At 33.4% G+C, this 14765-nt stretch overlaps 1 long non-coding RNA gene across 2 annotated transcripts in view; it reads left to right on the forward strand.

Moving 5' to 3' along the window:
* Window positions 1-14765, forward strand: part of LOC144369601 (uncharacterized) — a 368880-nt gene that overhangs the window by 272058 nt on the left and 82057 nt on the right. Inside the window, exon 3 of one of the 2 annotated variants that reach the window (XR_013429390.1) lies at window positions 671-956. The exons of the other annotated variant lie outside the window; for it this stretch is intronic. This is a non-coding gene — a long non-coding RNA (uncharacterized LOC144369601). Of the gene's footprint in view, window positions 1-670; window positions 957-14765 lie in introns of those variants that run through there. 2 annotated transcript variants of the gene reach the window in all.

Raw genomic sequence — 14765 nt, forward strand, 5'->3', positions numbered from 1 at the left:
ATTTTTTCATTGGCAAAATGTCATCTATTCATCTTAATAGATACTCAGTTGAATAATCTCATCAAACTGTATTATGTTTTGTGGTGTGGGTTAATCAAAGAATAAAAAATAATTTAATGTTTAAATTTCTTCTATGAAAAATGATTGTGCTGTTCTCGTATTAAGTTGCTGGTCAACGGTCATGGCTTCGAGGTGTACATGAAAGAATATATTACTGTATGAAGAGTTTGGCTTTGTGTTCTGATATCAGTTTCATAACACTCAAACACCCCAAGGCTCAGTAATCAGAATTTGGTGGTTTATAGACAAAACTTGAACAACTATCTCAATGGAAAGAATAAAAATTTTTCACCTTGAACCTAAGATACTATCATTAATTTCAAAGACAATCTATTAAGAAACAGTGGAGGAGGTAAAAAAAATGATTTTCATCATGCTTAAAGCCTAGAGTTATTGTCTGATTGTCATCAGAGTATCGATTTCTCCACTATTTCTCTTCCGACATTGAGGATATTAAGGTCAATTATAAAAAACAGTTGAAAAGTGCATTCAAAATAAAAGCACAAGGATCTTAGAAAGGATTTTTGCTGTGTGTAGTTCCCATTTTGGTATTTCACCTTTCCCTTGATGTTTTGTGAATTGTGTTATTTTTGACTTTTTTTTTTTCCAGGAAGCAACACTGAAGAAAAGCATGGCTGGTATCACAATTCCAGCTGAGCACATTCATTCACTTTGATTCACCCCAGAACCAGACTCAATGTCTACAAGCAATGTGAACTGGAGAGCTGAACAATTAGCTACAGAATTTTGTCCCTGAAGCTGCTCTCCTCTCACTTGTTTCTTAGTGTCATGATTATCAGAGCAAATTACTTCTTTTCCAATGTATTACGTCGCCCTAATCTCAATCCCTGTGGCACAAATATTTAATAAAATGGTCTCAGGGTGGTGGAATTTCATTGCTGAGAAAACACAGCTTCTGATCTTAGTACTAAAATAAAGAAATAAATTTTATGTATATCTATAATATCTTGCCTGAAAGCTACATAAGAGCACAAGAGGAGTCTTAACAATTTCTGTCAGAATATTTCAGGTTGTGTCTCTGAATGTATTTTCAGTAGAGGAGAAAATAGCTTTGAATTTGTGTGGCAATTACCCTGTGGAAAGAGGATTAACTCTCCAGCACTCCAAATTTTGTTCAGATGTCAATACCGCTGATGTCCCAAATGCACCAAAGAGATGTGAAGGTTCAGTATTTGGAGAGAATTCCTGGGAGGACAAAGTGATTCAGATGCAGGTTCAAAACAGCTTGAGAGAACAGAAAAGGAGACTGGGTTGGAGTACTTATGGTGTTTAAAGCAGGGGAGTTGGTTGAGGACAGGTGCTGGTGGGGCCTATGTGGTTTGGAACTCCTTATAATCCCCACGGGAGGAGCACTGGACTTTCTTTATCAGATGGACCAAACTTCTAATTGGGAAGGAGATGCCCAGTTTAAAACTTCAGAAAACTACAGTCGGGCTCTTTGTTGTAATTTCCTTATATCATTCCCTTAGAGTGAACACTTGGTATAGATATACCAAATATAAATATATTATATGATGTATTTAATATAATTTATATATTAAATATAAATTCATAAATAAATATATACCCCTGTATTTATATATAAAATAGCAACAGTTAATAGGCTATGAGAATATAGGCTATACTAGGCTATATATAGATACAGATATAGATATACAAGTATAGATATACTAGTATATATGATATACTAATAATAGTATATATAGTAGTAAGATAAATATATACTACATATAAATAAACATATATATGTGAGGTATTCATTACCATGCTTATTAAATAGATAATAATATACAAATTGTTATCTATAATAATTATTTTGCCCACTGTTCTAATTATGCTATTTTAATTTTTCAGGGTGTTGGTTTATTGCCTGTGTTGATACAAAGGAAAGGTTTTAAAACTTAGTATGTACAAAAAAACTGAAAGGAAAATCTTGTTAAAACAAATATCCCATAGTTTCTGATTGAATTGATCTGAGGTGAAGTCCAAGAATTTGCATTTCTAACAAAGACCCTTAATTATGCTGATGTCATTGATTCAGGGACCATATTTCCAAAGTGTTTAATTTAGATTCTGTTGGTTTTAATAATTTTCTTTCCCAGAATTTTTCCCTAAGATGCTATTCAACTCTTTGAATATTAATGAATATTAAATTTGAATTGTTCATATTAAAAGGCAGAAACATTTTAATGATGATTTCTGCTGAAGAGTAATTTTGTTATTTTCTGGTGAACTACAAGTATAAACTATTAACTGTTGCTATTTTATTCTTCATTAATTGATACTAAAATATGATATTATACCTTGATAAATCTTGTGACATTGGATAGAAACTCATAAAAAATATATATAAACTGTGACATTCTTTCTGGAGAGTATTCAGAAGACTGAGTAGTTAATTTGAATGGGTAGATCTTGAAAACTTTGATGGCCTTGGATGAGTTCCATTTGTACTTGAAATTTCTTACTACTTTTGGATTTAGTCTTTAGCTTTTTAAATTTCAACACTATAATACTGGACATAGTAAGGGGTTATGATAGACGAGAAAGATCAGGACTAAGAGTCAGGAAATACAGAAATATTTTAGACTTTTTGGGTTACATGGTTACTGTTGAAACTACTAAATATCACCATTGTGGCACAAAATAGTCACATCTGAACAAAATCTGTGTTCCAATAAAATTTAGTAAGATCACATGGCTGGATTTACTTCACGGGTTATAGTTAGACTTTTGATTTAAATATAGGTATTTTTCATTCATGAAAGAAACAGGTTAGACTGGTTTTTAGTACCTCACTGGTAGCAAAGATTCTGCAATTCTGTGACTGGATGAATCTTGCTCATTACTTATTGATTTTGTTCTCACTAAACAATATTAAGTACTTACATATCAAACTCATCACATAAATCACATCACCCAATGGAAGGGGAAGTTCAAAGACTTTTCTTGTAGAGATGCCAGCATGTATTCTAATTGCAGGTAAACTGTTAGATAATAGTAATGGATAAAAAAGCAATTACCAGCAATTATTCTAAACAGATAAATGTCAGAAATAACATTTTATTATTTTCTAAGTAGTAGCAATAATATGGTGGATATAATTATTGTTGTAACAAAAAATCCCATGAGTGTTTGTTCAAATAGAAATAGGGATTGGGATTTGTAGTACACGGTCTTTGACTATGATGGACTATGAGTAAAGGCAATGTTCATAATTTGAGAAGGGAAAACAACATTCAAGCAAGAAGCAGGAATATCAGGATTGGAATCCTTGCTTCAAAGATGATCCGGTTTCCAGATGTATAGATGGAAGCACGAATGTGGAATTTCATCTAGAGAACAGATTCGCTGATAGCAAGGGACCAGAAAGAAAGGCGGAGTTAAAATTTTTCAAGCAAATTACCACTGAGGAGTAGAGAGTGGAATGGGGATCTGGGATACAACTGTTGGGTATTACAGGTGTGTCCTCCTAACTATAATGGTGTTGATCACTACTTTTCATATGGCACATAAAAGTGAATAAGTGGTGAAATACATAAGGAAATAAACAGCATGGGGTTGGGGGCAGTAAGTACCTGTGAGCTCTGAGGAGCAGGAGAGAACTGGGTGCTCTGAGAATCATCATAATTTTAGTACCATCATCATTGCCCATCCAACTTCTCCACTCTTGATAAAATAATTTATTGTACAGTTTTATTATCTATCCACACTTTCCTAGACCATGCAGGAGAACATCTGTCTCCTCTGAATTACTAAAAATAATTGGTATACTTATCACTGTATATGTGATAAGGGACAGTAATAAGAGTTAAAAAAAATGATTTGTATTGTTTTTAACACATTTTAATATATTACCTGTACCTAAGATAAACCTGGCACTTAGTATATGATGAATACATTCATCATATTTTTAAATGATCTGAAAACTTTAGTGAATTAAAGTGAGTTTGAAAGATTCAATTCACTTTCTGTGACCTCCATTCTCTGAATTTTCATTGTGGCTTTGGCCTGAACCTCAGTATTGTCATTAACTATGGAAAACATAGGCTATCAGTCCAACTTGTTATTCTCTGAGGAATATTTTTCCAAATATTTATGTATTTGCCACAATAGTTTTCATTAAAACATAGAATGAAAAGGAAGTCTTTTAATCTATGTTACAGCCAAGTTTAAAAGGGGAATGTTTTTTCATGTTGTATAGTAACTTTAATACTTGCTTTTTTTTGTATTTGTTCAGAATGGGGAAAAATGTGATCATATTTATGTTCTATGACAGAAACCTTGAGTTTACTAGGCAAATTCATTTCTACTAAAATGAGGTGTATACATATCATTTATTTCCCTAGATATAAGAATCTTAAATTCTAATTCGAGAGCCTAGAATCATCTATAATTTTAGCAAAAGAATTGTCATGCTTCCATCAAAGGCAGATTAAGAATTAAGAATTTTGATATTTCTATTAAAAAAATCTGTGTTAATAACAACAGCAAATTGAAATGTCAATGTATTACAGATTGTTAATATCATGGGTCAAGATGAATCCTGGCTGGGCTCCCCTTCCCCTTACTTCAGTAACTTTTTTTCCCCAAAATTCTTCCTGACCTAAAAACATGATTTTTTTCCTGTCCAATATTTTTCAGTGTTTATATGTAGCCAGAGAGATAATACCCAAGATAATACCCAGTGTTTATATGTAGCCAGAGAGATATATTATGCAATGTTCTTCACAAGATGGCTTCTTCCTCTGGGTTCATTCTAATCTCCCAGGACTTTGTGTCTCCTGAAACTTCAAAACTGAAAAACATTGAATTGCTTCTAATTCACTAAAAAAAAAAAAAAGAAAAAGAAAAGAAAGAGAAAAAGAGGAAAGAAAAACTGATGCCAAATTCCTTTCTAATGGGTTTACTATTTGTTCCACTTGAAATGCTTTCATATTGACCACTTAGACATCTTTTATTCATTCTTTTCATCTTAGCCCAAATATTTTGACTTCCATGGGATATTCTCAGACTCTCACTAATGTAATGGGTATGTTTTCTTCTTTGTTCCTGTAACCTTAGCACACAGAAACACTCCAAATATGTCATATTATTATTAATTTAACATAATATGCAGGAATTGAAGGACTGTCTTTCAGTAGTTTGTGTTGCGAGAGCATTCTCCATGGATTTATAACATTACAGGCCTTCTGAACAGAGGATGCTATTAATGATGTTTGCATAACAGACGACCCGGAGAGCTGGGAAACTGTTCTCTTAAATATAAAGTCTTCAGCCATAAAGATGTCTTCACTCTATGCTCCAGAGAGTTGATTAGTGAATGTCTCCCTCTGGAGAAGAGGGTGGTCACAGGTGCCAACATGCTAGGAATGCTGTGACTCCTAAATTTAGGGTCCTCCCCTGGGATGTAACCCCTCCTATTTCATTTTGCAATAATAATTTCATTTTCCAAGGAATGGAGCTATGGATTTCTATGGATTAAGATCTCTGAAACCATGAACTCTCAAATAAACTTTTCCTTCATACAGTTGTTCTGGTCAGATCCTTTAGTCACAGCACTGAGAAAGCTGACTAAAACAATATTGAAACTGACCATAAGGATTACACCAATCTTCTGTCTAGCACATCTTCTAAGATATCTGCACTTATTATTGTTTCTGAGTTATTTTATCATTTTGTCCTGAAAACAGTGAGTGATGCAAATGATTCCGTATCCATAGAAAAGCAAATGAAATTTGCTCTGTGTTATTGATCAGGTTAATATCTACTTGTAAATTTATGTCAACATGGTAGATTGCCTAAATTACTCAAAGTCTATATTTCCTGCATTTATACATGTGTTACTTGGAGTTTCCTTTGAATTGTTTATACTGTTTTCTTGGCACCACCATTAATAAATATATTAGATAATAATCTTGGATACATATTTATTTTATAGTTGTAGTATAAAAGTCATTATTTTGTCTGGTTTTAAAAACATTATTCTTTAATACCAGTGATTCTTTAACATCATGAATATTTGGTGTGTGTGTGTGTGTGTGTGAGAGAGAGAGAGAGAGAGAGAGAGAGAGAGAGAGAGAGAGAGAACTCTCGATGTATGTGCATGTGAAAAATCTATTCTATATTGCTGTTTTAGATATTTTTCCCATTTTCCTTTTTTTTCAGATATTTCAACTCTATAGATAACAGATGTCTCTAATCACTGCAATATTTAGATTACTCTGGGTTCTGTTCTTAAGTGTGGATTGTAGATTTTATAGAATTTAAATGGGGCTGAAAAAAAAAAAAACTTGTATCATGTAGACAAAAGAGACCCTAACTTTGACCAACATTTTTCATTGTTAGACAAAATAACAGATATTTTTATTTTTGTAAATAAATAAGTGAATATTTTTCAAGGTATTTTTTTAAGGGAGACTGCATATAGCCATGTGGGAATGTCTTGCAACAATGCGTCACATCCTTGCCATGACAAGACTGAGCTCCCAGAAGGCACGAACATTTGAACAGCTGTTGAGAAGGTTCCTGCTACTGGCTACAGATCTTGACAAAAGAAAACTTACCTCCAGGAAATGATGAAGTTCTTTATTCCAAATTCCCTTGAATAGAGGACTGGGAAAAAAATTTGCACACTTACAAAAAAATATTCAGAACATGAAAATAGAGCAATCCGTTAATCACTATCACTATACAAATTTACCCTTCTTCTATAAGAAATATTGATAATTAAAAATCAAAATTTGGGCTAGGGTTGTAGCTCAGTGGTAGAGTGTTCGCTTTAGCACACGTAAGGCACTGGGTTTGATCCTCAGCACCACATAAAAGTGAAATAAAGATATTGTGTCCACCTCCAACTAAAAAATAAATATTTTTAAAAACTCAAAATTCAAATATACAGAAAGATTTCTATACTAAAAAACAGCAGCAAGTTAGCAATGTCCACTTTTAATTATAACAAAAACTAAGCTCTAGGCCTGATTCAGACTTAATCAGTTTTTTTCCACTAATATTTTTATCTATTCTAGGATCTCACATTGCACTAAGGTGTTGAGCCTCTTTAGTTTCCTCCAGTCTGTGACAGTTCTTCAGTCTTTCCTTGTCTTTCATGACCTTGATACTTTTGAAGAGTAACGGTCTGGTATTTTGTAGACTGTCTGCCAATTTGGGGTTGCATGATATTTTCTCCTGATGAGCTCATCACCTCTAAAAAGCAATGCCTTACAGGGAATAATACCACAGAGGTGGTGTGACCTCATAGGATCAGGGAGTGCATGGTGCTGATAGTCTACTTGTGATATTAACCTTGATCATTTGTTTACAGTGATGTCTTCCAGAGTTTTTCAGTACATAGTAAACACTACTCTCTCTATAATTAGGAAGATATATATTTTTAAAGAAATACTGTGAGTCTATGCAAATAGCCTGTTTCTCATTCAATTTACGTCTACTTATTTTAGCATCCATTGGCAGGTAGATTTTGCCTGTAGCCATCATGGACAAAAATTTCTAATCACAATTTTCTTCCTTCCCTTTTACATGTATTCATTAAAATTCTACTCTCAGGGGTTGCCCCCTCCTCACCTATCATTTTTCTGTTCAGTTGCTTATGGACATTTTATTTTTGAGTTAAATTCTAATACTTCTGAAATTTATTTTATGATCAATGTTTCCAACTCTGGCCACTTCGTAGTCTTTCAGGTTCACTCCTATGACTTTCAGTAGATTCTTCCCCCTTTTCTTTTTCTTGGTTCTTTTTTACTTTGGGGGGAGGGGGGTTGGTACTTTCTAGCACTGAAATATACTCCAGTCATCTTACATTTTCCCTGATTCAACCCTGAAATGAGTGTTTTCCAAAGAGCCCTGGTCTTCTTAGTGGAGTATGAAACACTAAACCTGAAAATTTGATAAAGGGTAATCTTCATAGTTTCATGCAGGATATTCCTAGATGTTCCTAACTGGATAAATTTCTTGAGATTTTGCTGAATGTTTCCATGAAGTTAGAAAAACATTAATAGGTTTATATTAATATTAATGAAGATGTCTCTGATTTCATTTCTTCTGCGAGGAGATACATTCCCAGGGAACAAAAGCAATAAGGGAAGAGAAGGAAATTTCAAGTCTCCAAAAGTCAGTCAATATTTATTGAATTCTAACTTATAAAGAGTACTTTGGGAAATGCTGCAATAAAGTTAAAGATGTAGCCGCTGCCCTTAAGAAGCTATAGTGTCACAGTGAGACCAGGACAAACATTTAGCAAAAGAACAAGTGCTAGGGAATGATGGGATCATGTGGGTCACACTTTACTTTTCATTCCAATGTTTCAACATCATATTTCTCCTTCAATTATTTTTATTAGATCTCCTCTTATATGAAAGAAAGCAGCAGCTCACTTTATGTATGTATGTGTGCATGTATTTAGCTATTGGGGATTGAACCTCTGGAAGCTTTTACTAAAGAACATCCCAGCCCTTTTTATTTTTTATTTTGAGACAGGGTCTTGCTAAGTTTCTAAGGCTTGCCTTGAACTTGAAATCCTCTTGCCTCAGCCTCCGGAAGAACTAGCTGAGTAGCTGGGATCATAGGCATGAGCCATAGTACCTAGCTAAAGTTCACACTTTTAAAGCATGAACAGAAATTCCATTCCTCCAAGAAATTTTCCTTCAAGAGCTTTTTATTCTTTAGATATTTTTGAACAACTGTTGTGTGAAAAGCAAAGACAAAAATTACAACAAGGGCATGGCACAGTGGCACATGTGTATAATCCCAGCGGCTTGGGTGGCTGAGGCAGGAGGATCATGAATTCAAAGCCAGAATCAGTAACTCAGCAAGACCCTGAGCAACTCAGGGAGACTCTGTCTCTAAATAAAATACAAAAAAAAAAAAAGAGCTGGGGATGAGGCTCCCCTGGGTTCAATTCCTGGTGCAAAAAAAAAAAAAAAATACAACCAGGTACTGAAAGCACCCTCTTTGATTTTAAGGAAATTTCAATTCATGGCTGCTAGAGGCCAATCTTCTCTCACCTCCCAAAGCCATGGTTATGTTTTTTCATTTAATTTTACAAATTTTGAAAACACTTTTACAATGACAAATCCCTGAGAGTATGAGTAAATTTTTCTGTTTGCATTGTTTTCCAGAGCGTCTCTGTGGGTTCATTTCTTCACACCATCTCAGACACTTTGTTGAATGAAAAGTATATATCATAATTTCTTTTATCTTCACAACATTGACCCCAGTGACATTTGGATAATAGGTGGATATAAAATGTTTATTATCTTTGCCAAAATCAAGTGCATTTCATAAGTAGAATACAAAGAAACTGCCCTAGTTCTCTAATTGCTAAAAGGCAGATAATACCTTATAGGGTTATTGTAAGGATGAAGTGAATGGCTACAAGTAGCATTTAGAAAGGAACTCAGAATGTAGTGAACACTTAGTGCTATTAATTTTTAATGTGAGTTTATGAGTCACTTTAATATTATATGTGATAAAGAGCATGCACTTTGTGTACTAGGCAAAGTGGTAGCACTGAGAAAGGAAAGCAGCACATTCAGATTTGGATCGCTAGTTTAATTTGAGGCCAGATGCCAGTTGTCACTCTGGCCATTCTTCCTGTTTCTGGTCAACATTCACATACAAATTTAATTTCTTCCTGCTGCAAAACATTTGAAGAAATGAAATACTGAAATAAAATTATTTATGAGACAGTGTATGGGCAAATAAATTGGTATTGGATGAGTACACAAAAGCAGTTCAATAGAGATACACTAGTCTTTAAACAATTGATACTGGAGTAATAGAGATCCATTATGAATTAAAATAGGACTGTTATGGTTTGAATGTGAGGTGTCCGACAACAGCTTATATCTGAGACAATGCAGGAAGATTCAGAGGAGAAATGATTGAGTTATAAGAGTCTTAACCCCATCAGTGAATTAATCTTGATAGGGATTAACTCAATGGTAATTGAAGTGGTAAGGTGTGGCTAGAGGAGGTAGGAATTGGGCCATGGCTTTGAGGTACATATTTGTATCTGGTGAGTGGAGTTTCTTTCTCTGCTTTCTGATCACCATCATGTGGGCTGCTTCCCTCAGCCACACTCTCTACCATGTTGTACCCTCACCTCAAGCCCTGAGGAATGGAGCTGGCTGTCTACATGTTGAGACCTCTGAAAACATGCGCTCCCAAATAAACTTTTCCTCCTGTACAGTTGTTGTAGTTGGGTCCTTTAAGTCACAGCAGTGAAAAAGCTAACTAAAACAAGGACCAATATGCCTTTTTAAAAGGACCTAATTACACCTTCACAAAAAATTACTCAAAGTGGATCACAGACTTAAATATAAAACACAAAATTATAAAATTTTAAAAGAAAGAAAGGAAAACTAGGAAAAATTCTAGGAAACTTGGAAACTTGGGTTTGATGATAAATTTTTAGATTTAACATCAAATGAGTAATATATATATGCAATACGTATTTATCTGGATATTATATATGTATATTGATAAGTTGAATGTTATTAAATTTAAAATTTTCCATTCTGCAAAGTCATTGCTAAGTGGATGAAAACATAAGCCACAGACTTTTGTCTTTTGACTTTTGCCATTTGGGTCTTTAGAAAAATACAAATCAAAATAAGGTGAAAATAATATTGATTAGAATGGCTAAAATGAAACAAACAAAAATATTGCAATATCAATTGTTGATGAAGATGTAGAAAAACAGAAACTCTTATACTATGTTGGTAGATATGCAAAGGGGTTCAGCTATTGTGTAAGACATTTTGGCAATTTCTTACAAAGATGAGACTGTCTTCTCATACAGATCTATTATAGAGCTCCTAGTATTTGTCCAACAGACATAAAAACCTGCATGTGAAAGTTTATAACAACTTTATTCATAGTCAGCAAAGGCTGGTGGCAACCATGGTATCCTTCAATAGGTGAATGAGCTGTGTTCGTTCTCACAACAGAATCCTTTCAGTGATAAAAAGAAATGAGTTGTGAAGACACAAACTAACATGGCTGAATCTTAAATACATGTGGGTAAATGGAAGAAATTATTTGGAAAATACTATACCTTATATTATTCCATTATGACACACTGAGAAGGCAAAACTGTAGAGGCAGTAAGCAAATCAGTAATTGCTAAACATTTGGGGAGAGAGAGAAAAAGAGAAATAACTGTTTCCCTGTTAATCATTTCATCATTTTTCTTATAATTTTATAAATTAAATGCAAGTGCTATTTGTCAAGTTTTGCATATTCTTCAACTTTAAAAATGAAAACATGTTTACTATAACTAGTTTTGTTCCTCCAAACAATGTCAAAATAATCCATTTTGTTATCTGCAACAATATTTTATTCATTGGACTCTTGTATAAATTAAATATATGGATATAGCATAATTTAGTTGTCTAATCTTCTAGTGATAAGATTATTATTCTTAGTTTTTCCCCCACAGATTTATTATATATAATTTTAGTTTTACTGTGAATGGCTAAAAGTGGTATCAAAAAAGTGGGTTAGGTACATTTTTACTTTACCATATTATATCAAATCCTTGTTGGATCTATGGTTCCAATATGTAATGCTAAAAGGAAAATAAAACTATTTCTGATTTTCCTCATTCTATTTGTTTCTAATTATTACAAAGATGTGAGGTGTGAAATGATATTTCATGTTGTTATAAATTTATGTATTGATGAAGATATTTACAAAAAAAATCTAGTTTCTTTTCTGTGAAATAACCTTTCAAAATTTTTGTTAAGATAGGAATTTGTTTGGAAATGCATTAAAACAATGAATCAATTCAGGATTCATATTTAATACATTTAAGCTTCCCATATATAGAGAAGTGATATATTTCTTCATGTATTTTAATCTGTTAAAATATTTTTCAATAGTTTTTTATATAAATCTTTTATATATCTTGTTTCAGATTTCTTTGTAGAATTCTTTCATGCGAAATGTTTGACCACTGCTTCAAATTCAATTTGATTTATGCTATTAAAGTTTTCTGTCCTACTGAGTAATCACAATTTTATTAAATTTTCTATTTTTAAAGCTTTCACAGTTATTGGCATATAATTATTATAACTTCATCTTATATTTCTAGTTCTGCCTGCCTGTTTCATTTTTATGAAGCTTACTTAGGCTGTTTCTCCTTTCTAAAAAGTCAAGCAAAAGATGTTTGCCAATTTTATTGATCTTTTCAAAGAGCTTATATTTTGATTTCACTGATCATTTTATTTTTTTCCTCCATTTTATTAATATCAAATGTTCCGTATTTTCCCCCAGCTGATTTTCCAATCCTTTCTTCTATCTTTTTTACTTGAATGTTAAGCTTATATATTTCTATTCCTCTTTTTTTGTTTTTAAAGTAAAAAATACAGGGGGCATTCTTTTCATCTTCATATCAATTTTGATAAATTCTTCAAATTTGATATGCATCATTTTCATTATCCTTTAGTTCAAAATATTTTCGAACAGTTTATTATTATATTTACTGGTGTCCCCAGTGCTTCCCATCTGGACCCACCCACACATTTGACAGGAAGCCACACTTCTCTGAGTTGTTGCCAGCCTGTGAGTGGGCATGGTTAGCACTCTACTGCCAGCCTATTTCTTGGAGACACAGAAGTTAGCTATTGGGACTCAGGAACTCTCCACTGGCATGACTACAAACATTTTAACCCTGCACTTCAGTTTAAGAAGTTTCCTACCCAATTGTTTTTGTTTCCCTCTTTCTTTAAATGATGTCAGTCAGATATCACGGCTCATCCCATCTCTTTGTGCTTCTTCTTTATCTTAAAACATTTTAGTGGCTGACAAGGTGGCCATATAACCTAATAAGCAATTTCTCCCTTGGACTTAAGCAACTTCTGTGAACCTAATAACTGAAATGGATAAAGAGAGTAGATCAGATCCTCATATTCTGTTAAATATAGTTAACCCACAAAATTAAATTTTTTTAGAACTACCAGATTAAAAGTGAAAGTCTGAAATGTATTTTAAGGGCAATATTGTTTCAAAAATAAATACACAGATAAGTAATAGTAAGAGATTACCCCAAAACATTAATGCTGTGAGTTTTGATAACTTTATCATTTCTGTATTTCTTGGTAACCGTTTTTGATTAGTTGTCATTCATTCATTGAGGAAAGATCATACTAAATTGAGAAGGCTGAAGTTACCTAGTGAAGTTATATAGGATCAGTTTCAATGTTACTTCTTTGATAAAAGTCATACTTACACTCAGAACCCTGGGGCTGAGTAGTAGGTACTGGATTCTCCTCCAGCACACAGAAATGTGCTCAGTTCCTCTTATAACTGAATTGAGATTGTTATGCAAAGTAGGGGTTCCCAGCCAAGATATTAATGTGGGATTGGTTTCATATCTACCCAGTTGTTAATACTCTTATCTATTTTTATCATTCAATCAATAGCTTTGTTATCTGAATGGAACTTGAATTTCTATCTTTTTCTATCAATTACTACTCTATATTCTTTAATTTAATTAGTTCTCAGCAGTGGTTTAGAAATCATTCTTTGGTAGTGTTACAGAGTGAGATTCACCTGCAGAACCAAAGTAACCTTTGGGATCTGTGACCACCAGTTCTTGCATCTTGCCTTAAGAATTTCAAATGAATGCCACAAAGTAACAATGGGGACCTTATTAGAAGTTGGAAGGAAAAAGGGAAATGAGACACTCTCAAGAATGAAAGGGAGAGGTGGGTGCTCTCAGAGAGAAGGCCAGAAGTTTATTACCCTCCAGGAAGCTTCCAAAGAATCCTGTCCAGATCCATCTTTCAACTTTTGAATAAGAGCAAGATTGCATCAGATTTTCAAATTCCCATTGCATATGAATTTACCCCATGGAGGGAAAATTTAACTATTATAATGACATGCTAAACACCCAAAGGCAACTCTGGGTCATCTTGGCCTGTACTGACCCATTCTAATTATAATTCTTTCTTACAGATTTTTATGGTTGATGACTTTGCTTCTAATTATCCTGATTCCTTGAGTCTTGGAATCTCGTCCATATAAAAGTCACAAAATTCCCCTTTCAGGGAGTCTTTATTGACAGTGAGGAGTCTATGGGCTTGCTTTTTCTCCTGCTGATAATAGTTTGTTGGGAAACATAGTGTATTCTATTGACTTAAACCAGGAGAGAGTCAGTGTGACCTCAGGTAAATTTCTTTTTTAAAAGAAGACATCTGGGAGTTAGCAGAATAGGCCCTATAGCATTATCCCCTTATGTTATAGAATTATAACCTCATGTTGCCACCATTCATGTTAATCTGCCACCTACCCATAGGGTTGTCTGACAAAATACTGAAGTCAGTTAAATTTAAATTCCAGAATAACAACAATTATTTTTAGCATAAGAATATCCCATAAAATGTTTGAAAACATACCAAATTAAAAAAAATTCTCTGCTTATCTTAAATGCAAATTTAACTGAGTGTCCTGTGCTTTCATCTGCTAAATTGCCAGCCCTAATATTTAACATAGATATTCCAGAAGCTCTTGTCTAAGTTTTGCTTTTGTTAATAAGTTTTATTCTTACACCTTTTCTAAAGACTTGTTGAGATTAAAACCCGTTATTTATTCCCATCTCTACCAGGTAGAGCACATAATTTAAGGTAGATGCTCAGTGAATATTAGATGGAAACTTCCTC

Source organism: Ictidomys tridecemlineatus, chromosome 12 (assembly GCF_052094955.1).
Source record: "Ictidomys tridecemlineatus isolate mIctTri1 chromosome 12, mIctTri1.hap1, whole genome shotgun sequence".
NCBI classification, from domain to species: Eukaryota; Metazoa; Chordata; class Mammalia; order Rodentia; family Sciuridae; genus Ictidomys; species Ictidomys tridecemlineatus.